The sequence below is a fragment of the Macaca fascicularis genome, chromosome 17, assembly GCF_037993035.2.
Source record: "Macaca fascicularis isolate 582-1 chromosome 17, T2T-MFA8v1.1".
NCBI classification, from domain to species: Eukaryota; Metazoa; Chordata; class Mammalia; order Primates; family Cercopithecidae; genus Macaca; species Macaca fascicularis.
The window spans coordinates 16,997,680-17,023,962 of record NC_088391.1 but is presented as its reverse complement, the minus strand read 5'-3'; the positions used below and the strand labels follow the sequence as shown (position 1 = coordinate 17,023,962).

Genomic DNA, 26,283 nt, shown 5'->3' with positions numbered 1-26,283 from the left:
CTGAATATTAAGATGAATGTACTATTTAATTATATAGTTCAAATGGGAGAGGAAGAAGATTAATTTTGCATTATTTCTTTCTAACTAACATGCATTAACCTCATATTAACACTAATGCTACAACACCTACTAGCATAGCATCCTCCTTACTCAAATTTGCCTACTTATTTACCTTCAAATATCTGTGCCTTTGCTTGTGTCTCTGTCTTGAATGACTTGAAACCTGATAGCTGTCTTTATCTTCCAAGGAAAATGCATGGGAATGGGTAATATGACCCCAGTCCACAGTACATTACCAACAACTCTGTTCTACAGACTGTGTACTAAACAAACATATATTTCACTCATTTTTTAAGAGATTCTTAGGTACTCTATTATCTGCATAATTAATTGTACAGAGCATGTTTGTTCCACTGATGTTTTACTGATTATTTATAATAATTTATAAATATAAACATATGTATACATTTATATTTCTATATAAATACTATATTTATAATTATATACATAATTTATAAACACAAAAAGCCAGAAACATGATTGAATATGTCTTTAATTACTGACCCACTTTTCTTAACATGGGCATTACACTAAAGGTTATATGGGATTTCAAGGAGGATCTTTAGACAGCGTGGAAACTGGACAGAAGCAGTCGCTCAAATGATTCCAACATTCTTCAATAAGATTCTATGAGATATTTTTGTAAAATAGAGCTGATGCCTCTGTTTTTTGATCTTGATGTCTGTGTACAAGATGTCTAAACTATTCCGGAAAAAAAAAAAACAAAAACAAAACTGTGTAACATCTGGAGAAAGACTTGGAAAAGCATAATACAAAACTAAAATTCCACCAGGGAATATGTGAAAAAAACACAAGACGTTATCTACTTCAAAGTCCCTTCCTGTTTCTTACAGTTGGTGATCTTTGAGGCTGCCTGCAAATGAACACATCATGCACATAAGTCTATTTCTTCTTAAGGCAACCAGTTTCCATTAAACCTCAATTAAACAAGAATCCTTGCCAATTCATTGTTTGGCAATGAAGGGAATGATTGTGGTGAAAATCACAAGATGTTAAAACAGAAGTTATTTTCAGCAAAATCTAGACTGGCACTTATTTTTAACCCTTATACCTAGAAAATAATATCAGATCAAAGTTTACCATGTATTAAGCAAAGCCTACATAAAAGTTATTGATGATTGATGTTTTACTGCTATAGATGACCCCATACAGATACATTTCTTAAAACTCTTAGAGTTTAGTTACAGGATAATAATGTCAATGAGTTTGGAGAAATAAGTTTTAGTTCCTGCTTTCCAAATTGTTATTCACAACTATCCCCAACTACAGAATTATGTACTGTGATGGAAGAAACTCTAACAAGATAAAAAAATAAAACAAAGTCCTTTTCAGAGAAAGCCTTGCACGTATTTAGAAGAAAGATTTCTAAGCTAAAATAAACCAATTACGGTGAAAAGGACTTCCTGACTAACAAAAGGCTGTGAAGAAGTTGCCCTGTATATGAAAACATGGGGATTCGAGGTTCTGAGGAAAAATAAAGATGTCAAGATAAAGGATCCAGTAAGAAGGGATACAGAGTGACCAAAGGGAGGATAATGAAAACCAGCAGTGGTGGTATGACGGTGGTGAGAACTTGCAGAAAATAAAAATATTTAATGAGGACGAGGGTTTGTGGTACATGGTGTCACCCTCTCTCTCTCTCCTACAGAATCTTCATTTAAATCTGTATCATTTTTGGTTTGGTGCTTTGTTTGAGCAAGTTTAAAGTGAAAAGACATAAACATGTTCCTACCCAGCTATACAAAAAGGGAAAATCCACCCCAGTAAATGCAGAAACCATGGGTTAAGAGTAAAAAGCTTTAATCTGGGTCACAGTGAAATGAATCTGATTATCATAACATTACCTTCCCTTTGATACATTAATTGATCCTCATGGTATAATTTTTCTATAAAATATTTATGTTTCTATGTTATCAATATACCTTTAGGCACACACATATACACACAACCCACTTTAGTTTTTTAATCTTTTTCCTTCTTGTAAAATTCAGTAAGACTATAACGAAAACATGGAAGATAATAATATACCTCAAGCCAAGCATATATTTTGTATGAAAAATTGAAATAACTAAGGCAGCACGTTTTAGTCTCAATTATCTGAATTCTTTCTCAATTTTCATTTTATCCTGTAAAAGAAGAAGGGGAACAGACAGAAGACAGTTGTAGACTCTCTGGGGATACTGATCTCACCTCTTCTTTATTTCCTGGGGAAATGCTGCTTTTGGAAGTGGCTTCCTTTTCAAAATTAATTTCTTATTTATAATGTGCCAATGAGTCTTGTATTACACTTAATATGGGAAAAAATACAAAATAAGCACTGTGCAGAACATTTGGCAAATGAAGCAAAGAAACCATTTTTTTTTTCTAGTGTCTCAGACAGGAACTGAATGAAAATCACATTCTTTACACGAATAGTCACCAGAGCTTCAAGATGAATAAAGATTTAGGAAAGTAAAAGATCCACAAAAAAATAGACATTACATTCATGTAAGAAAACTATTAAATAACTATCTTGGACTTCTAAATAGCATTCTGCCATAGAAATGTTTACCTTCCTTGATGCTATCTCAAATAAATAAACAAATAAAAATTTAAAAAACACAATCTTTAAACATAGTTTTCTGAAAATATAAAATAAAAGGAAATAACAAATTCATTTTCTAATAGACCCAAAATAAAAATCAATGAGTAGAAAATGTGGAACATATCTAATTTGAAATAAAGCTAAAATCAGTTAAAAAGAACAAAATTATTAAAAGTTATGGGAGACATACTTTATTATCAAAAAAATGTGTCAGGCTTGAGAGTTTCAATTGATAACACTTGTATTTCAAGTCAATTATATATTATAATATTTATAAAGGCCAATGAGACCTTCAGGAGCAGTGAAAAAATACAATGTATGAAAGAAAGAAAATTATTATCCTATGTTATGTTGCTGAACATTGTGTTAATCCTCCCTCATGTTAAGATAGCTATGGGCAAATGGAGATGTAATGAAATGTTAGCAACCAAATGGTGTAGGACACTACATCACGTGAAGAGAAGTTGACAAAATAGTATGCAGAACCTGGACAGAAGACTTAAGCAAAAGCTGAGGAAAAGAGAGGGTAGCTTTCTCCAAGTGTCAGAAACATTGTTATACAAAAGAGTTACACCTGTTCTTGTCTCTATAAAGGGGATCTGGGCTCCATATAAGAATGTTTCAAAAGTCAAAACTGTGTCATCATGGAATGGGTGGCCATGTTAGACCTCCTTTGCTTATAAGTAGTAAAAGAAAAAAAAAAAAAAAAAAAAAGGAAAAAGAGAAAGGTATTAGCCACACAGTTGAGAAACCCAAAGGTGGAGCTAGCTCTAGGAACAGAGGATTTAGAGGTTTCAATAGCTGCCATCATGCTCTCCATTTCTGCTTGGTTTTTGTCTTGCATTTGGTTTCTTTCTCAGGCAGCCTCTTGATACACAAAAGTAAAGAGGGCCACTGGAAGCACCAGGTTTACCAGAGTTTGAAATCAGAAAAAAAGAAAGCGACCCTTTCTCCTTCATCTTCCATTTGACAGATATGATGGACAACAACTGGTTCCCAAAGTGGTCACTACTTGGACCAGTGACTGTAGATGGGTGATGGATGTTATGAAAGGCCTACCCTAGGCTATGTATCTACCCCAAAGAGCCCAGCAACCATCACTGACATCAACAGAACCACTCTGAGTAGAAGAGAAGACACTGAGGAGCTGTGAAGCAAAAACAAACAGGCAAAACTAAACTAAACTAAAATAAGAAAGGATATGTACCATGGCTGCTTTGGAAGGTTATGAATTTCTCATCACTGAAAATGTTTGAGCAGAGGTCTAACAACAATTTGTAGATAAGAGGCCGTAGCACCCCTTCTCAACTGTGGGACAAGTTCTCCCTTATTTACTTGTCTAGTCAACAGATGACACTAAGCACTTACAATACAGCAGGCCATATGAACAGCATGGTGCACAAAGTAGACAAGATTCCTGCTTTGCAGTAGCCTATAACCTATGGTCTCTAGTCTGTAAAAGAGAATATGTTTGTCACACAGTGTGAGTGTGTTTAAAAGAAAAGATGTATGTGGAAACTGGCCAGTACAAAACACTATAGGAATATAAGCTATTAGAGAGCACACTTGCTATGTGAACACTGGCGTGAGTAGAACAAGCTCTAATTCCAACCACACCTCTTTGGGAAAGTTCATTGTGTGAGTTGAGGTTAAATCACTACCTCTTTGTAGGGCTCAATCATCTAATTTGAAAATGAAATGAAAATGGGTGTAAACTCACTCATACATTCCCAAAAACCCAAATAAATTTAAATGATGAAATAATGGACCATTGCCTCCCGGATCCTAATTCTTTTTTTTTTTTTTTTTTTTTGAGACAGAGTCTCACTCTATCGCCCTGGCTGGAGTGGTGCAGTGGCCGGATCTCAGCTCACTGCAAGCTCCGCCTCCCGGGTTTACGCCATTCTCCTGCCACAGCCTCCCAAGTAGCTGGGACTACAGGTGCCTGCCACCTCGCCCGGCTAGTTTTTTTAATTTTTTAAAATTTTTTAGTAGAGACGGGGTTTCACCATGTTAGCCAGGATGGTCTCCATCTCCTGACCTCGTGATCCGTCCGTCTCGGCCTCCCAAAGTGCTGGGATTACAGGCTTGAGCCACCGCGCCCGGTCGGATCCTAATTCTTAAAGGTTCTTTAATGCTACCATTTTATTGCTTGAGTGAGTGCTAATTTTTTCTTTAAAATCTGCTTATTCAATGAAGGCAGCCTAAGATATAAGAATTCACAGTTAATCTATGGAATTCAATGATTCATTTTGAGTGAAAAAAAAAAGTGGTCAAAGTGGACAGCTAATTTTTTTTTTTTTTTTTGGTGGAGAGCCACTTTGGATAATTGGGCAGGATGAAAATATAAAAAGTTGCTCACCATTTTCTTAGGTCTTTAGATCTGCCCTGGTTGTGTCACTTACAGTTTTTCCTAGACACATGTGCAATGTTCTGACAGCTCCTGATGTATAACAGGAAATAGCAGGATTAAGAGAAACCGCTAAATCAGATAGCATGTGTCACAGCCTAGTCTCCAAACCATCTGAAGGGGAAGGTCGGTTTGCACCAGGACTCGGTTTGCCCCACACTAGACTCTTTACATCTTTCAATCAGCCATTGGCCAAAGGAAAATTTCCCTCAGTTTCCAAAACATTGATGTCATATCAATATTCACACCGACTTTCACTTCATTTTCAAATAAAAAAGTTGAGCCTTAGAGGAAGTGAATTACCTTTACCACAAGAATAAATGGAAAATAATTTGCAGAAATTTCCTCTTCTCTGAGGGAGGCAAATAGGATGTAGAAACCCTATCCAGCTGACTGAAATGAAAAGTTCAGGAGCAATCGCCAAAATCTACTTATGTGAGGACATTTAAATTGCATGAGCAACCCCATCCCTAAGTGAGGACCAGTGCTTGGGAATTAAACACCAATCAAACAGCAAAGCCCATTGTTTTTCCATGTTCAAAGATATAAAGGAGGTTTCTGAATCAAAGGTTGTTTTTTTGGTGGGGAGCAGGGGGTTGAGATATTACGCGTACTGTTGATCAGTGGAGTTGGAGGTAGGTTTTGGTGTTTTGAGGTTTTGTTTTTTTTAAATTCCCAAGTTTCCATTATTGCATGCTCCAGTCATTTGGCAATGAGTAGCCACAAATCACTTTGTAACAATTAATGAATGTCTTGTCTAAGGTCTGCTTGTTCCTTGCCTGTTTGCATTATTCTCCAACACAACATTTTTTTCTGGTGAGAAAACAAGGATGTATGTGCGTACATGCATGCGTGTGAAAGTGTGTGTGCATGCCCATGTAGGTGTCTATTTTCCATTCTGTTTTGAGGACAACAAAAGAGTGATACCTCAAAAACAAAAGCAGCATCCTTTAGTTTTTCAACAGTTTCTACAGCTCAAACATTTCCAATCGTCAGTGACCCTACTTCTTTTTTGACAGAGGTATTCTAATACCTTGTGGCCATGTTTTCAAACTGTTTCCTGTCCTAGCACAGACAGAACACACAAGGCTGCTCCTGGCTGGCAGTGATCATCTGCAAAGGTGCTCCTCTTGAGGGGGATTGGGCAGGGCATCCCCACTTTGATTTCAGATACTGGAAAATGTCAAGCAAGTCCCTCCAAAGGAGCTAGGGTGCACATTCTTTCTCTGAAAACCATGTTGCTAATACGGTCACCTTACAGACTTGCATTCTCTCTCTCAATTCAAACACATTAATTATCAATATGTTTGGAGTGAAGTTCTGTATGGTTTTCCACAACTATAGGCTGCCCTGAACTAGGTGGGCCCATCCCTGTCAGTTGCTGGATCTCTCTCCAGAGGCATTGTCTTTGAGGGGATTCAATCCTGTATAATTTTGCTGCACTATTCTGCAATCAGGAAACAAGCAGGTGGCTCTCAAGTAAAGAGCTAATACCTTACAGATTCATAGCTCTTATTTCAAAATCAAGGATCAGGAAAAAAAGGTAAAATTAGGTAATTTTGACGAAACAATCAGCATTTCAATGACAATACATATAGGAATGGTGATATGGTGTGGCTGTGTCCCTACCCAAATCTCATCTTGAATTCCCATATGTGGTGGGAGGCACCTGGTGGGAGGTAACGGAATCATGGAGGTGGGTCCTTCCTGTGCTGTTCTCATAATAGTGAAAAAGTCTCACAAGATCTGATGGTTTTATAAAGGGGAGTTTCCCTGTACAAGCTCTTTTCTCTTGTCTGTCACCATGTGAGACATGGCTTTCACCTTCCGCCATGATTGTGAGGTCTCCCCAGCCAGAGAGAATTGTGAGTTCAGCAAACCTCTTTTTCCTTATAAATTATCGTGTCTTTATCAGCAGTGTGAAAATGGACTCATACACCTGGGTATTGTGGTTTTAAGATTTGTAACAGGAAAGAAGTAGTGTTTGCTAAACATGGCCTGTCCCCTGTCTAAGTGTGATGAGAGCCACCCTTCCCAAAGGAGCGCTTGTGAGCAGAGGTGACAGAGGACTTTCTGAAGAGTGAGGAGGTGAGGACACTGCATTTGTTGGGCAACACTGTATTTAACTCTCACAAGAGATTTTTTTTCTTTCTAAGTTTTTGTTTGTATACACTAGTGACTTCAGAAGGCCAAAAAGAAGAAAAGGGAGTGAGCCAGTTGTTAAGACTCCTAATCCCAACTTATTTTTGCTGCTTCTCAACACAGCATTGCAAGTGGTTGATTTGGTAAGTATGAATGCAATAGACAAAAATCTCTGTTCTTAAAGCATTCTTGCTAATGTCAGAATATTTTCTGAGAGCAGTTTTGGCCCATGAAGCAAATCAACCTACAAAAGTGAGGCTATGTTTTTTCAAGGCTTGTTCATTCTTGCTGCCTCATTCTTGTGCATTCTCAAACTCTTATTACATAAAGCTCAAGATTTCAACAGATTTTACTCATAAATTATACCATACTACCTTGGTTCATTTTTAAGGTAAAACAGACTTAGTTGAATAACATATGTCAAAGTTGATTCTGATCATTTAAATGTTTGTGGAAGTTCTCCATTTATTTATTTATTTTATAGAGTCTCACTCTGTCACCCAGGCTGGAGGGCAGTGGCGCGATCTCAGCTCACTGCAACCTCCGCCTCCTGGGTTCAAGCCATTCTCCTGCTTCAGTCTCCCAAGTAGCTGGGATTACAGACACCTCCCATCAAGCCTGGCTGATTTTTGTATTTTTAGTGGAGATGGGATTTCACCATGTTGGCCAGGATGGCCTCGAAGTTCTGACCTCATGATCCACCTGCTTCAGCGTCCCAAAGTGTTGGGATTCCAGGCGTGAGCCACTGCGCCTGACTTGAATTTTTTTTTAAATGACATTGCCATTTGTTGCTTTCATTGTTTCCCTGGGAAATGATGTTCTTATATTTTAGAGATGCTGGTCAAAACTTGGAATTGCTTTCACTTCTTTTTCCCCAGCTGAATGCTTCCAGAAATAGATTATAATCCACAGTGAACTCTCAAATGCCTCTTTAAAAACACTGACTACTACTTTATTCCAAAAAATTATGTGGCCACTGTTATAAAATTTTGGCTAAAAAGATGTATAAAAAACAAAATGCTGATAGTAAATGCTTGTGCCTTAAAGAATATGAAAAATAAAAATGTATTTCACACATACAACGGAGTTAAACCAAACTAGAATTGGAGTTGTTTCTGTCATCATTTAAGAAATAAATGAGAAAATCTTAATTACTGCTTATTAGAAAATCTCATCACAAAATATTACTTACTTACAGTTCACTTAAAATACTCATAGCTGGAGGCAAACACAACTCTCATCCTAGTTCTTTGGACTTTAAAACTGAAAACACTTGAGAAGAAAACCCTGCTAGCTTTCTTCAAATGTCACAGCAGACTTCACTGCTTTCTATAATGAAACAAAGTCCAACTCATTAGACAATCTGTAAAACCAGCACTTATATGTACTTTCAGCAAAGTTTGTGTAGAACAATCCTTAAACAATTAGTTAAGTTTCTCTCTTGCATGGCATCTGCACACATGCACACACACATAGGTATATGATGTACACATATGGATGTACAAGGAATGAAAGCTACCTTTGTGTGAATATTTATAAAGTTCCTTTTTAGTGAACCCAAGTTTAATAAAATGTCAAATGAGTAGAATATTTGGAAAGGCCCATATAAAAAAATCAAAGGGTCTTATTTTCTCAGGTGCTTTCACTGGCAAGAAAAAGAGCTCTTTCTTAATGTTCAGAGGTATAAAGGATTGAGTCAAGAAGAATTTAAATAATCTCCAGCTTTTGATATCATGGTGAAATATAACATTCTCCTAAAAATGTTGCTGAATATAATTGCCAAAGACTAGACTAGACTCAGGATGAACAGTTGTTCTGAATATGGATATTCTTATTTTCTAAGGTGGAAATAAGAGAACATTAAAATATTGTGAAATGTATAGGTTGGAATATCACTTCATCAGTGCATATTATTAGATTGAAGTTTCTAGAGAATACTTTGGTATTTGTGCCAACCTCAGACTCTTTAGTGAAGCACTTGGTTTTTCTCATTTTTGTTATTGCCACGGTTTTCAGGTTTTTCTCCTAGCTAATGATGGATGCTTCTTTCTGATATTTTTATATATTCCCTTCTATGTCTCCTAATCATTCTGCAGTCAGTTTAATCATTATCAGTTGCCATTGGGACTGTGGTAGTTCCTGATTCTATCAAGAAAAGCCTTTCCTCTTTGCCTATTTAAGAGAATTATTTAAAATTTATAATCCATCACCAGCTGTCTAATAGTTGATTTTCCCCATCTTATTCTTTCACCCCCAAAATCACTTGGTCTAATGTAGTCTACAAAACAAAGCATTCATCACTTTGAGCCCATGCTGGGCTCTCTCTGCAATGTCCTTCCAAAAATATTTCCTTTACTCAAAATGACTGATTGACTGCAGCTAAACACACCCATATGGCCTGCCGCAAATGTGTCTGAATTTAATAAATTGGCCAAATGAAACAATGACTGGAGTGAGTGTGGTTTTATTGAAAATTACAGCAGTAAAAAGAGAGAGATATAGGTAGGGAGTGTGTGCTCATGCATGGGTGGCCATGTTTCCACGGAGATACTTGTTTACCTCATTAATCCATTCTTTCCTTTCATAGTAATAGAGTTTTTCTGTAGATCACTGACCTCTCAGGATGGAGACTATATTTCTGTTTCCCTTGCAGATGGATGTGGCACGTGACCAAGTTCTGGCTAATAAGATGTCTGAAACTTAAAGTGGAAGGGATGTATCATCTCCTTTACCTTGCTCTATCCTGCTACCTGAAGAATGAATGTGGTGACAAGCCCTGGAAAACCACAAGGATGAGGACAGCACTGGAGAGATGGTGTAGCACGTGATGAAATTGCCTAGGTATCTGACAACTGAGTAGAATTGCTCTCCTCCAACTTTTACATGGGAAGGAAATAAAACTCTATTTTGTTTGAGACTGTTATTTTAGGTCAATGTTATAAGTAGTTGTAGCCATGTGCTAATTCTTTCTACGAACAGCCAGTTTTCGCATGACAGCCTTCAGACATCTGAGAGTAACAGCATACACAGTTCTGATAACCCCATGCTGTTACTGCTCTCAGGAACTGACTTACACTTTGGCTAAACCATCTGGACCTTCAAGTTGAAAACTAAAATCACTGTTTCAGTGTTACCCAATGGATTATATTACTGGAGTACACAAAGAAAAAGGAGATGGAAATGGGCCTGAGGGAAGAGTCTGAGTGCTGGACCAGAGTCAGTTCAGAGACATAATCACAGAATCACACGAAACATTTTGCCAACTTTTACGAGGGACAAAAGCCAAGGTCTCTTGAATCTCAATCTAGTGCAGGGATCCTTCTCCTGATGTTTCATCCTTCTTAAAGAACTATCAGAAACAAAATCTTAAGTGTATGTACCTGAGATATTTTTTCTAGCTTCTCCCTTTTCTTATTTTCTATTTAGCTGTGTTTCTCCTTGTCCGTTCTTTATTTACTAAACTTTCTATTAAATGTCTTTTCTACTTAAAACTAGTCCCATGATTCAAAAGTGGCCCTTGCCTGGCCAACGTCTCTACTAAAAATACAAAAAATTAGCCAAGAGTGGTGACGGGCACCTGTAATCCCAGCTACTCGGGAGGCCAAGGCAGGAGAATTGCTTGAACCCAGGAGGCGGACATTGCAGTGAGCTGTTATCACGTCGCCGCACTCCAGTCTGGGTGACAGAGCGAGACTCTGTCTCAAAACAAATAAAAGAAGGAAAAAGAAATAGTGAGACACAATTTATCAAATATCACCTTGATTCTCCATAAGAGATCATTCTCTTCCTTTGTTCAAGGAATTTGTTTTCCTAATGATAATAATTTAACCTGGCTCCCTGCCTGATCTGAACAGTTCACTATATACTCTGACCATTTTTTAAGTACATAGAAGACAGCCATATAGATTCATACTGTCAAATTCAGCATCCATTGTCTATTTGACAATTGTGAGGGTTGTTTTTTTTTTTTTCTTTAATAGAATCATTTATATTATTTTGGTCCCTAGCTGTATTCCATATTCCCCTGTATTATTTGTCTGCAATTATTTTAAGCCTTTACAAAAACTATTTTTCCAGTATGGCAAAACAGTTTTTGAATTAAACTTACAGGCTTTTTCTATCATACACTGCCTCAAATTCTGAGCCTAAAGAGCAAAACGCTGTTGGAAAAAAATTTATATGCCGAGTTAACATGGCCCATTTCCATTTCCAACTCTTCCCTAACCACATGGGAAAGCAGAATTTACTGTTATTCTCTTATTAAATATAATGTGGCCACAAGCTACATCTGTTCTTAAAATTGTTCATGTATTGCCTAAGACTTTTCCCCCATTATCTTTCTTCTTTCCCAACAGTAACAATCTCATAACTGCTTCAGAGATAAAAAGACAATCAGCTCAAAACACTCTCAAATTCTATTTAAAAATGCCCTCCCTCATTTCTTTTTTCATCCGTCTACTCAAAGAGTATTTCCGTCATCTGTTAGATATTTATTATTTGGGCACTTTAGGAAAAAAATAAGTATCTCTCAATCACAAATACAAAATAAAGGAGTCTCCTATCTATTTTCAAGGAGCTATAGTCTCTCAGGAGAAAGTCTTCATGTACATAAATCATTAATGTGGAATACAGGAAGTTCTGGGTGTCATCAAGAGACATATCATTAAAGCCACTAAAGAAGGGCAGAAACTTAAAAAGTTTCAGGGACTGCATGTGATCTGGGTCCACCGTAGTTACAATTTGAGAAAACAGACATGGGAGGAGAGAGGTTTTCCAGAGGAAGGAAAGAAGTTCAACAAAGTAATGAAGGTAGAAAAGTATACAAAAATGTGCAGAGATGTCATAATTCGTACAGTTCTGGCTTCTCTAATGCAGTAGAAATCTGAAGGAGGAGAGTGAGAGAAACAAGTGTAAAAGACAAATTTGGGTCTGTAATATTGGGCTACATTGTATAGATTTTATTTATTTTGAAATGGTGAGCTATTGATGGTTTTCTAGTAAGTCAGAGGTATCCAGAAACATTAATCTGACAGATATCTAGAATGAATGGGAAGGGAAAAAAATTAAAATCAGAAATAGCATGGATATTCCCTATACTAACCTAAATAATAGGCAAAGGAAGCCTGAGAGAGGCATAGGAGCAGAATGGAGGAGATGGATGGATACAAGGAAATATAAAAAATCCAGGATTTGACAACTTCCTTGGATTGAGCCAGAGAGAGACAGCATATTTCCACTGTAAACCTGTTATTTTTTAAAATTGATTTCATGGATATCATTGATACTGATTTATGAACCTAAGTTATTCTTTTAAATTTATTTCACAGTGTTGATTTACACCCTATTCTAATTTCTAAATAAGAAGTTGCTGAAATTTCAGGAAAGTAGTAAAAAGAAAGGCAATTCAAAAATAATACATGAATTCATTGAGCCAAGCCAATGGCAAAGTCGTATTAAAAATACATGATGAATAGTTCCCTTATTCAGTATAGAACAATAACTCAGCAAAAGGGTGCTCTGTTCACAATATGAACAATGATAAAAAGAAGAAACATATACATCAGAGTCAATGAACCCTGTCTCAGTCTGCTTCCTGTCGCTTATAACAAAATACCCGAAACTGGGTAATTTATAGAGAAAATAAATTTATTTCTTACAGTTATGGAGGCCGAGGATCCAAGGCTGAGGGACCACAACTGGTGAGGTTCTTCTTGCTGTTGGGGTCTCTGCAGAATCCCGAAATAGCACAGGACATCACCTGGGAAGGAGACTAAGCATGTCAGCTCTGGTCTATCTTCTACTTGTTAAAAAGCCACTAGCCCCACTCCCATAATAATCCATCAATCCATTAATCCATGAATCATGTCTTCAAGATCCCACACCTCAATTCTGCCACATCGGAGTTTACGTTTCAGCATGAGTTTTGGAGGGGACAAACATTCAAACCACAGCAAACTCCAAGTAAACACTCAACACGTATGTGTCTTTTAGCCAAACTAAGAACGCCAAATTGATTCCACACTGTAATCTGTACTCAGATTAACACTGTACTCAGATACTAAATGCTACAATAAGTAAAACCAAGATAAAATTGACTGAAACACAGTAATAAAAACAGTAAATTATTTATTTAAAACAATACAAGGCTAAGCATTCTATTCTTTTTTTTTTTTTTTTCCTTTTGAGACAGAGTCTCACTCTGTTGCCCAGGCTGGAGTGCAGTGGTGCGATCTCGGCTCACTGCAACCTCTGCCTCCCAGGTTCAAGCAATACTCCTGCCTCAGCCTCCCAAGTAGCTGGGATTATAGGCATGCGCCACCACACCCGGGTAATTTTCGTATTTTTAGTAGAGACAGGGTTTACCACGTTGACCAGGCTGACCTGTAATCCCAGCACTTTGGGAGGCCAAGGCAGGTGGATCGCCTGAGGTCAGCATTCTATTCTTTACAAACATGACACTTCTATGGTTTCTATTTTCTGTGTCTTTTATTTTCATTGTAAAAATGATACTGTAATTGTGAGTGCATCTGCCTGTTGACAATGAAAAGTTCACACTGAGCCCTGTTTCTATATGCAATATTTATATTTAAATGATTCCTCAATCTTGCTGTTAGCAACACTTTAAAGAATAGCAACATCCCCGACATTCACTGAGACATAGGCTGAGTGAACTTCACTGCAGAGTTCCTTCTGGAGGGAGCGCCGTACGACAGAATTTTCTGAATACAGTGATCTTCTTCAGTGCCAGGACTGACAAGGAAATGGAAGGTTTGTTCAGTATTTGGAAAGACTGAGAAATAGAGAAGGGAAATTTGGGGGTAAAACAGAGGTAAAGTGAGAAAAATGGACAATGTGCCAAAAAAATCAGAGCTCAGATTCTGACTTTATCTATTCTTTATAAGATGTATGTTTGTGCGTAAGTATAAATTATTATAGACATGGAATGATAAAAGTTGGACATGAGAAGTGACTTTATAGTAACTCCATCATAACTTTGTTTCACGAACATGAAAGCTGTTGCTGGGCAAAGTGAAGTTTTCCATTTCTTGTCTCTGTATCCAGTCTTCTCGATAATATCAGCATTATTAAAATAAACGTTATTTCTAAAATGCAACAGTCTATATTTTAACAGAAAATGTAAACAAGATTTAGCTATGAGCTAATCCTCTGAGGTTAGAGCAATCTCATCTTATTCCTTTATTTACTGTTGTTGTCCGTGTATCGCTAATGACTCCATAGCCAGCCTGTCCTCTGGCTTCTGTGCTTCTTCCATGGCTCACAGCTCCTCTGCTTTTCCTCTCTCGTGAGCACTGAGACAATGGCATCTAATCTGAGCCTGGGGATTTGGCAGCTCTTGAGCAGCACGTTGCCACAGTTGATGAGTACACAAACTGCTAATGGACTAGATTAAGGAATGAAAAAAGCTACAGGCCACACACCCCTAATGTTTCTCGTCAAAAGCCAGTATACAAAAATGGGGTATGATCACACAAAAACATTAAAACTCCAGTCATTTCATTAAAGCATTATGAATTAACAAAATGGATTAAGTGGAGAATTTCCTGTCAGAGGTAGAAAGGATTTATATAAGGACTGACACCTAAAATAGAAATAAAAATAAAACTTAGTTTAGATATAAGAAAAACAACTTTTACAAAATGGTGTGTTCTGCATGCATCTATCTAAAATTAGCTGGAAATAACTTTTGGCTGTTTATCACGAACTAAAATGTCAAATGTATCCTTCTTAATTATTGAAATTCTGTTAAAATAAAATATTTGTGGAAATTATAAGTTTTTGTATTATTTACAATTCAGGACATCATTAGGAATAGCATATTGATTGGGCAAAGACAACTGTGTCTGGTTATGATATTCTTTCCAAACTAGTTGATACCATGATACAAATTAGACTTGACCTGTGATTATTGTGAAATTCTTTGCTTTTCTCTCACTTTATTTCTATTTAAATAACTGTGAAAGGGTAAAATTAAAATGTGTAAACAGTTTATTCTAGAACACCTGCAGGAAATTTTTCTTAATGTTGGCTGCACTTTTTTTCATTTGCCCCATGAAATACAATAGTAATGTTAGATGAAATGCATATGTCAGTCCCATTTTAAGCTTTGTGCCTGGAGGTATAATTAGATTTTCTTGCTTGAAATTCATACTATTATGTGAGTTCCTGTGGCGTGCACTGCTGTGAACAATCATCATTGAATGTCGTCTACAATAGGCTAATTATGAGACTCATGCTTATATTATCAGAGTATTGTTTTCAATTGAAGTCACTGTCTTCTTTCCCTGATCTATAGAGTGAGAAAATACAATATCCTAGATGCTGATCATAGATTGTATTGGATAGGAGCATATTTTGTAAGTATTCATAAATACTCAACCAGTGTATTCCACGAGTGTGAATGGGAGACGACTCAGAAATGTTAAAAAAAATTAAGTAATAAAAAGTGAATGTGAATACATGCATATGTATATAATATCCAGAAATTATCCATTATATTTAGATGAGAAAACAAAGATGAGATTTTTTTTAATGTATAAGATTTAAGATGATCCACCTTGTACAATAAAATCTGAGATACTTGAGTTCAAATGCTGACTGTTCTACTTACTGATTATGTAACTTAAGGTTCTTAATCTCTCTAAAACTTAATTTCTCTATCTGAAAAAAAGCAATAAAAATATCTACTTCACAAGATTCCTGTTCAGTATTAAAACAGGGTGTTCCTCTCTCCATCCCATTGTTACTCTGACCAAGATGGCTTTAATGTTTCCCTTAGTTTGACTAAACTTTTAGACAGATTTCTTCCTGACTATTGGCCCCTGGCCTCCCTTTTCTTTAGGTGTTTACTTTAGACAACTTGCAATGTATGAATTCTTTCTACGCCCTTTTGACATGTAAATCTTCTCTAGCCACTTGCCAGTTTTACAAGCCAGGAATGTCTACCTTAAGGACTGAAGGCCATCCTTTTGAAATCTAATCATCACTAGTGATAGGACCCTAGTCTCTGGAGTCTGACTTCAATAAGCAATGATCAGCAAACACAGATAACCACATTGACTACCTCCCTCCTGATGTCATCCAGGAGTTTTCCAGGAACCCACTCCAGTGCTGGAAAATTCTCTTGCCTTTTGTTTCTTTTATTATGATTATTTTTATTTTAGTTTCAGGGTCACATGTACAGGTGTGTTTTATAGGTAAACTCATGTCACAGGGGTTCATTGTACAGATGATTTTGTGACCCAGGTACTAAGCCTAGTACTCAACTGTTCTTTTTTCTGCTCCTCTCTCTCCTCCCACCCTCTAGCCTCATGTAGGCCCCAGTGTCTGTTGTTCCCCTTTTTGTGTCCATGTGTTCTCATCATTTAGTTCCCACTTACAACTGAGAACACACAGTATTTGGTTTTCTGTTCCTATGTTAGTTTTCCTTTTGTTTCAATAGAGTTTTTAGTTCTCCCTATTGCGATAGTCTTGAATAAAGTCCTCCTGGCCTGATTAACTAGTCCATTGCAATTTTTCTTTGACAAGTCTTCTAGAATTCTCCCTCTGTGGTTGGGGTGATATGACCCCTGACTAGAACCTCAGTACTGCTTGATTCAGGACCTAACAGGAATTCAATTTTGAATAAGACGTAGAGAAGTTAAGAAATTCTAGTTCAATAACTCAAGAGTCAGTAATAGGCTGACTTTATTCACACTATTTTAATAATGGGGATTTTACTTGGCTTCCAGAATAACATCCCACTTTGTTCCTTCATAGGCTATTGCTCTTGGCTTCTCTAAGCAAGATATATTGCCCTACAACTTACCTATTACCCCGTTACTCCAAGATCTTGCTATTTTCATCTTCTCATCCCATCGGAAGCTAATCCAAGTTCATGTATCCTACCTTTGTTAGGTGAAAATTCCTACAGGTACCTTTCCTGTTTTTGCCTGATGCCAAGATCCTCAGCACACTTTTCTCCTTCCTGTCTACTTAGAAATATCAGACAGTCTGCTACCTGGGCTACTGAATAACCTACATTGTCAAACGTCATTGTGAAATGGATCTATTTGTCCCGTCAAACTGAGCTACCATTCCTCAGAGCTTGTTAGGTGCCTAAGCCTCTGCCCTATGTTTTGTTCTAGGCTACAGAATGTACAAACTGTGCTTTAATATGTTGTGTTTCATTTTAAAAATCAGTTTAGGCATGTCATTTTAGAATGACTTGTATTTATGGCTTCATATTCATTTTAAGCATATTATCTTTTATTCAATTTAAGCACATTGATTTAGAATGATGTTGTGTTTTATGATACCTGATAAGTATGCAGAGAATTCTTTGGAGGATAAAATGAAATTCCACAAAAAATTTTCCAAGTATTAAAAAAAATATTCAATTTACAAAGAAAACAGCAAAGGCCGGAGTGATTACTAGAGAGGCCTCTGGGGTTCCCAGGAATCAAGCTACAGTATTGGACACAAATCTCCTCTTTCCATCTGGTGCATATACTGGGCATGTAGAAGAAACTCAATGACAACAATAAAAGAAATAAAATTTTCTATTTTCTTCCATTTTCTTCTTCAGTTAGGTCTACCCCTAATGAAAGAGATTATTCTTTTCACTAACTCCCAGGCTGCATAGACTTCTCAAGGAAAATCTTCCCCAGGGAATTATCTGTGAATGTGCTCTTGGGAACCAAAACCATTCCTCTGTTCTGCACAGAGTGAGCACTACATTTATTGAATTACTTTTATAAACAATTTAATCACAGTCACAACAGTGCCTTTTCTACAAAAAAAAAGATGGGTTGTTGTAAATAATCACATTCTGCCTCTACTCATATCAGTAAGAATACATGTGCAAGATAAAAGTAGAAGTGAGTTTTTATTATTTGCAGAATTCATTAAAGAGAGACAATGCCTTGAACTGAAATGATATTCTGACATGTTAGCTATACCTGGCAAACGGGCTAAACCAGTGGTTCTCATTCAGCAATTTTGCCAACATTTGTAAATATCTGGAAACTATTTGGGTTGTTACAACTGCAGGGTGGGGGATAGGAGGCATGGTGGGAGAGGCGTGGAGGGGGGCACTGCTACTGCCACCTACGGGGTAGAGACCAGGGATGCTGCTAAATACCCCATAATATTCAGAACGTACCCCTCAACAAGGAATTATCTGGTCCAAAACATCAATGGTGCTAAGGCTCAGAAACCCCGTGGTAGACAGATAGGTACCACTGCATGAGAGTTGAGAAGCTTCTTGAAATAATTCACTCCAAGGTAAGAAGCAACCAGAGGGAGCAGGGGTAATTTTAAGTACAGCGTAACTGCTGTGTTTGTTTCCAAAAGAGTCCCTTTCTTTACTGGAATCATCTTTGGCTTCTGGAGATAGCAGGAACTGGAAGTAACACTGCTAAAATCGCTCATTTGAAAAATCAATAGGTCAACATGATATTGAAACCTCTTCTCCAACAATATGTACCAAAGAAAAGGGAATGAGGTAACCATTCACATGTCTCAACAATAAAAATCACAGTGCTTAGGAAACTTCCAGTTCTCCAAGGTAGAACAGCCTCATTCCTCCCAGATCCTTCCTCTTGCAACTAAAATCCCTGGACAAACACAAGCAAGCTTAGGAAGACCCTGAAAGGTAGGCAAATAATGATTGACCATCTAGGTGAGAGGTGAAGCCAGCCAGGCTTCTGGGTCCAGTGGGGACTTGGAGAACTTTTCTGTCTAGCTAAAGGTTTGTAAACACACCAATCAGCACTCTGTGTCTAGCTAAAGGTTTGTAAACGCACCAATCAGTGCTCTGTGTCTAGCTAAAGGTTTGTAAACACACGAAGCAGTACTCTGTAAAAACGGACCAATCAGCACTCTGTAAAATGGACCAAATCAGTGCCCCATAAAATGGACCAATCAGCAGGCGGCGGGCAGGGCCAAATAAGGGAATAAAAGCTGGCCACCCCAGCCAGTAGTGGCAACCCGCTGTGGAGGCTTTGTTCTTTTGGTGTTCACTGTAAATCTTGCTGCTGCTTACTTTCTGCATCTACACTACCTTTATGAGCTGTAACACTGTGAGGGTCTGCGGCTTCACTCCTGAAGTCAGCAAGACCATGAACCCACCGGAAAGAAGAAACTCTGGACACATCTGAACATCCGAAGGAACAAACTCCGGACACACCATCTTTAAGCACTGCAGCACTCACCGCGAGGGTCTGTGGCTTCATTCTTGAAGTCAGTGAGACCAGGAACCCACCAGAAGGAACCAATTCCGGACACATAGGGACCCCAGTACTTGAGGGTCAAGTTTTCTGGGTTTCTTGCCGCCTCCCGTGCATCCTGGAAGAGGTGCTATAGCAGCTTCCAAACAAGAACTGGCAACAGACTGACCAAATAATCCCCAAGAAAACCTGTTTCTGCTAGCCAAGGAACTGGGAAACAGGAAGCCTAACAGCGGAAAACCTTGTAGGCAATACCTTCCCTACTCTAGCCACACACGGCAATGAGAAAACCGCCTTCTCCTACTCACCTATCACAGGTTCAGCAGGCCCAGTAGGGAGCTTATTTTCCACTCCATGCCCCAACCTTACGGAAAATAGAATTCTCACTGAAGTAAGGAGCAAATCTCCCATCCCACCCCTTCCCTTCCTGGGGAAGCAGGAATTTCCTGACTCTCCTTCCAGGTATTATTGGCACAGCCAGGCAGGCAGCTATCCTTTCATCCTCACCAGGCAGAAACAGGTGATGTTCCAATTCCCCTCCTGGGATAGTGTCAGATGGATGGAATGAGAAGTTGATTTTCCACCCCCCATTCAGTAAGAGCATGTGCTACTCTGATTGCTGTCTCCTCATTTGTATTCTCTCCCTTTTCCGCTGTGGCCCTCTCTTCTGAATTTTTTTTTTTTTTTTTTTTTTTTTTAGTGTACTCTTCACTTATTTTTCAATATATTTATATTCTTACAAATGCATTTGAAGTAATATACTCCTAAGTACTTTTATGGTGCATTCCATATATATTTTATAATTTCCTATTCTACTGAAGGGTTATTTACTATTTTGTTTTCTTTCTAGACATAGGAATTTGTTGAGCGTTTTAAAAGATATATTTTTGTTACTGACTTCAACTTTTATTTCACTGAGATCAGAAAACATGGTCTATTTGGTGCTGATTCCTTAGACTACATTGAAGATTTTTTTTCAAAGCCTAACACAAGGCCAATTTTCATTCATTGCAATTCCTTATTTGCAATTCTAAAACTCAAGCTCCAAAATTAAGGTTTTTGTAACTCATTTGGTGCAGAAATCTAACCTGTGTGGATTTAGTGATAAAAACCTATATTGAACTGATGCAGTTATTTCGTGTCTTTATTTCCTATTTCTTTAGCTGTAGAAATATTAATATTTGATTATGAAGTCCTATGCTATATCTCATCACGAGTGTTGTATTATATATAACGTATGAATTATATTAATTTTATATCACAAAAATCTAAATTTTGAAATTCATCTGGTCTTGTGGATTTGAGATAAAAGATCATGCCCTGAATATATATTAGAGTTTGTTGATAATATTTAAAATTTCATAGTTTTGCTTTTATTTTAAAATTTTTATTTATTATTTTCTGAGAAGAGCATGTCAAAACTCTTCACATCCATTCTTGATTTATCCATTTCTCCCTATATTGCTGTCAGTTATTGCATTATGTATATAAAAGTATAACATTTGGTGCATATATGTTCAGTTTTTGTCATGGTTGCCTATTAATGCATATATTAATCAGGGTTCTCCAGAGGGATAGAATCAATAGGAGATTTTTTACATACATACGTACACACACACACACACATATATCTATATCTATATCTATATCTATATCTATATCTATATCTATATCTATATGAAGGCCTGCATTCCCTGGCAAGCCGCTGGTGCAAATCTCAGAGGCCAAAGGCCACAGAACCTGGAGTCTGATGTCCAAGGGCAGGAGAAGTGGAATCAAGCATCCAACACAGGAAGAAGAAAAGAGCCAAAAACCTCAACACAACAAAGTTAACCCTTCTTCTTCTGCCTGCCTTGTTCTAGCTGCACTGGCAGCCAATTGGATGGTGTCCACCCACACTGAGGGTGGGTCTTCTTCTCCCAGTCCACCAACTCAAATGTCAATCTCCTCTGGCAACATCCTCACAGACACACCCAGAAACAATACCTTACCAGTCATCTAGGCATTCCTCAATCCAATCAAATAGACGCCTAACATTAACCATCACAATGCATTAGAAACTACCACATACTTATTGACTTAAAACAATACATATTTATTAGGTGGGTCAGGAATCCAGGCATAACTTAGTCAGGCTCTCTGCTGAGGATCTCACAAGACTATTGAAATGAAGATGATGGTCAGGCCACATTCTCATTTGAAGATTTGACTAGAGAACAATCTGCTTCCAAGATACCTCAGGACCTTGGTGAATTTCATTTTCTTATGACTATAGAATTCAGCTCAAACTGTTTCTTCAAAGCTAGCAAAGGAAAGATACAGAGACTGACAGAGAAGGAGAGAAGCCGCTGGTTGGAACCTCTGTATTCATGGAAGGTAGGACACTTCTTTGGATGGGTTAATCTGTTTGGTCAGATGTACCCAGAATGATCCCCCTTTTGATTAAAGTCAACTTATTATGGGCCTTAATTGCACCTGCACAATCCCTTAATCTTTGTCATATTCCATTAATTAGAAAGAAATTACAGGGCCTGACAACACTAAAGAAGAAGGGATTTTACAAGAGTGGGGTCACTGAGGGGATTATCTTAAAATTCTGCCTATCCCAACTTTGATATATTATTTTATTATGCCTTTGACAAAAGTATAACATTCTTTTCTGCCTCATATGATACTTTCTCCTGTAAAATCTACTTTTTCTGGGTTTTGTAAAAATGATACCTTGCTACCCTGGATGTATTTGTGGTATTAATTTGGTAGTAAGTAAGTACATCTTTTTCATTATTTTTAACTTTCAGGATCCTATTACCTTATTTTAAAAAATACAACATTGTATTTCTGGAACTGTTTTAAAAACCAAATCATTAGATTTAACACTTTTGCTGAGGGCCATTTTGCTATGATAAGATTTATTTTACCAAACTGTTTTCTAGTTTCTATATCTTAAGATATTTGTTAAATTCCATATTTGAAAATTTTGCATTCTACTTATAATCTTCTGATCTCTCATATATATTCATTAAGGACCACATTTAAGGTTTTTTTCAATTTATTGAGTTTATCAATATCTATGTATTACTCCTGAACCACATAAATACCATAGCATGGTCTCACTCACATCTATTTCTGTTCCTCTCTCCCTCATCTCACACCACATTGGTATCATCAAAATTTCTCATTTTGTAGTGATTTAGATATTTCCTCCCCTTCTTTGTTTTTTCTATAATTTTTAATTCACATAATAGTAAATGTTTAATGTTATGTCTTACTTCCCATAACTTGTTAATTTCTCCTGGATTTATACCTCTTCTTCCTAGTGTATTTCTTTTGAAAGTACTTTCAAGTTGGGGTGGGGAGGGGACAAGAAAGTAGAGGATTTTGTGGGAATTTTGTCCGAATTTCTATTTCTTTTCAAGACTCCTAATTCTACTATAATATGTTCTTGCTTATCCTTATTGATACACAAGCTTAGAACTATGCATTCTTTTATTTTAGATACTTTCTGTATTATATTCCAAAATAATTTAAGAAGCATTTTTGTCATTTTGGAAAACTATTATATTTTTTATCTTATTATTTATTCATCTTAACATTTTCCTTATACTTCCCACCTCTGTACAGCCCTCTAATGCCTTCAATTTCTTGATTTTATTTACCAGCCTACATATTCATTTTTTAATGATAATGCATTTTGCCATTTAACCTTCTAAGTTTTTCATTTAAGGTATTTTATCTTTCATACCCAATGTCTCCAATTTGTTGTTCTTCATTATTAACGTTTTCTGCTCCATATCTCTAATATTGTTCTTGTCATTAAGGGTATTTGTTTTGCTTATTAAACATTTTTTTTTTTTTACTTTCTAGACCATTACATTTGTTCCCCCTGGTAATCAATTTCATTTTCTTCTTTGTTTTTAATAATTATTGCTCTCTCATATGTCTTATTACTTTACCTTAAATGGTATTTTGGCTGCAATATGCTCCTGGCATTATCAGTGAAATCCTGAGCTTGTTCTTCAGGGAGGTTTATGGGAAATGGGGACAGATAGGCTCTAGCATTCCCATGAATACATGCTTCAATAGAGTAGGGTGTGTGCCTACTCTATTTGTCTCCTGCACTGTTTGAAGAATGCTTTTTCAGTACTCCAGTTTTGTCTTCAGTTAGTGCAATTACTGGCTAGTTGAAAACAATTCCATTAGCTTCATTCATTCCACATCTATCTGCCTGGTAAATTTGTGAATATTAAATTGCCATGCCTTGGCCAACCAGACCCTTTCTTCTATTGGAAGAGAGCTCTTAGAGAGAGTAAGTACTCTCTCCTGCTCTTTGATGGCTAGGCTGCTTGTTCCAGGTGGGTATGAATACCAGTCCAGGTCCTCTGAGAAGATTCCAAGTGTAAGAAATCTACTGATGGGAAAGACTGTGGGATGAAATAAAGGGGAAGTAACAGGGGCCAGGAGAGCTGGCAGACTATTATGTTCTGACATTGTGCAGAAGACAGGGAAAGAAGGAAGGCTGGATAAGAAGAAAACTGCAGTGAAGTTCTACAGATATTTTGGCCAGGCTAAAGGGGAGTCTTTGAGCCAAAGTCAGAAGAGCACCCTGTCTGTCAGGAACAGGTCTGCCTTACTATCCCTGCCATGCAGTTATTGGCTGGGAGGAGCCCAGACGAAAATAGATAGAGAACTTAAGGAATATGAACATCATAAAAAGCAAGAAAGAGATTTACAAGAACAACTAATGAAACCTATCAATGTATCAAGTACAGTAATACGTGTATTAAGCACAAAATGCAAAATCCACAGTCAACTATAAAGCTGATTGTCCAGGAACCAAGAAAAGATTTTAATCTATAAAGTTTAGTTTTTAAATTAAATAAACATTTCTAAGACAGTAGGGATATGTAAAGCACTTAATTATAATTAAAACATTTGTTTAGAACCTATTATATATAAGGCATTGCTATGGAAAATAAATAATTCCATGTAAATACACAGTAGTTTACAATTTATAAACCACTGCCCCTGCCTTCTAGGAGTTAATTATATTACCAGAGCAATTTGAAAGACAACTAGCATCAGAAATATTTTTTGTTACTAATAGTGTTGCTATGTCAATTTATCATTATAAGATTATTATTAATTTTTAGCATTATTACTATAATTTATTTATTGTTTTATTTTCTGCACAGTCTTAGCAAAAAAGCGAGTATTAGCTATGAACATTTGAATTCCATATGGACTTCGTCTTTCATGGTTCACTGAGCAGCAGCTACTCAATTGTGTCTTCCTTTTCTCCATCTTTCATACACACATACATGCAGCTTCAGCCCAGGGTTAAAGGATTTGAATACTTCATCTGCTTTTATCATTTATTTTTTCTTTAACAAGTATCATAAACAGCAATTTTACTTAGACTAACAGCATATTCAGCTTGTTATATTTTAGAACATGGATTATCTTTGGATGTTGCCCAGATATAACCTAATTCGAATGTGATAAAATATAGTAGTTCCTTCTTAAAGGTTTCCAGACTGTATTTCATTTCAAAGAATTCTATCTGTTGTTCTATTGTTATATTCCTTATAAGGAGAGAGCTGATATGACACAGAACCTACTCCTTCCTAAATGTTAGGATTTGTAGGTAATATGATATACAAAATAGAAAAAAATTCCAAAGATATGACCATGTCTTTCAAGGCTCCATACAATCTAGTTCCTATTCAGAACTTCCAAATCATGAGTAAAAACTTGGAATAGAAAAATGATAGGATTTGTTCTGGGAGAAGGCTACAAAAGGGGTGTGAAATGACTAAAGGACAAATTGGATCCATAAGAGTCTTGAAAAGAAACTGGAAAACAAGATGCCACAAATGAGCTTGAAAGCAGTGTCCAAAGTAGATAAAGTTATTTTAAGAGTCTTTACAGGCTCTTAAAGAGTCTATAGAGATAACACAATCCAAGTATGAACTATAGAAAACACATGGCAAGGAACATCAGTGGTTATGACTGATGGTGATGGCAAGAAATTTGAAGGGAAACTGATAATCCATGTATGGGATGGCTTGGGTTCAGATAAAGCTAGTCACCATAGTATTAAAAAAATTCAGACTGAGATAAGTTTGAGAAACCGCAAGATAAAATATCCACCAAAACTACTTGCAAACTAGCAGTTTTCTGAAGTTCCATAGAGTATGCTATTATTAATTCATGGCTGATCACACACAGCTGCTCTATATTCTTTGTTAAGCATCAGTTTGCTTTTGGCCATTTACTTTGTTTTCAACATTTGCATGATATATTTCACAATTCCATGTCCCCGTCATAAGATGTTTCTCAAGAAAAGTAAAAGAGAATTTTTAAAAAGCATGATCCAAAATGCAACAAGAACTATTAGATGCCTCCATGATTTTCCTTCAAAATATACACACACATAAACATTTAACTATAAAAGTGACAAGACTTGAGTTGATTATTTGAAAATATAAACAAAATTGACTAGCCCCTAACTAGCCTGAATAAGAAAAAAGGAAAGAACCTTCAAAAAATAAAGCCAGAAATGAAAGAAGAGACATTAAAATTGATGCCACATATATAAACAGAATCATGAGACTATTAAAAACAATCACACACCAACAACCTAGATAACACAGAAGAAATAGACAAGTTCCTAAAAGTGTGCAGCCTACAAAGACTGAATCATGAAGAAACAGAAAATCTAAACAAACCTGTAAGTAGTAAGGATATTGAATCAGCAATAAACAGAATCCCATCAAAGAAAAGCCCAGACCTGATGCTTTCACTGAAGAATTCTACCAAACATTTAAAGAGGAATTAGC

The 26,283-nt window shown here is 36.8% G+C and overlaps 1 long non-coding RNA gene across 2 annotated transcripts in view; it reads right to left on the bottom strand.

Annotated features, from left to right (window-relative positions):
- Positions 1-12,173: 12,173 nt before the first annotated feature.
- Positions 12,174-26,283, bottom strand: part of LOC123569797 (uncharacterized) — a 167,456-nt gene continuing 153,346 nt past the window's right edge. For both annotated transcript variants that reach the window (XR_010582403.2, XR_006693589.3), the window contains exon 3: positions 12,174-12,975. This is a non-coding gene — a long non-coding RNA (uncharacterized lncRNA). The remainder of the gene's footprint in view (positions 12,976-26,283) is intronic.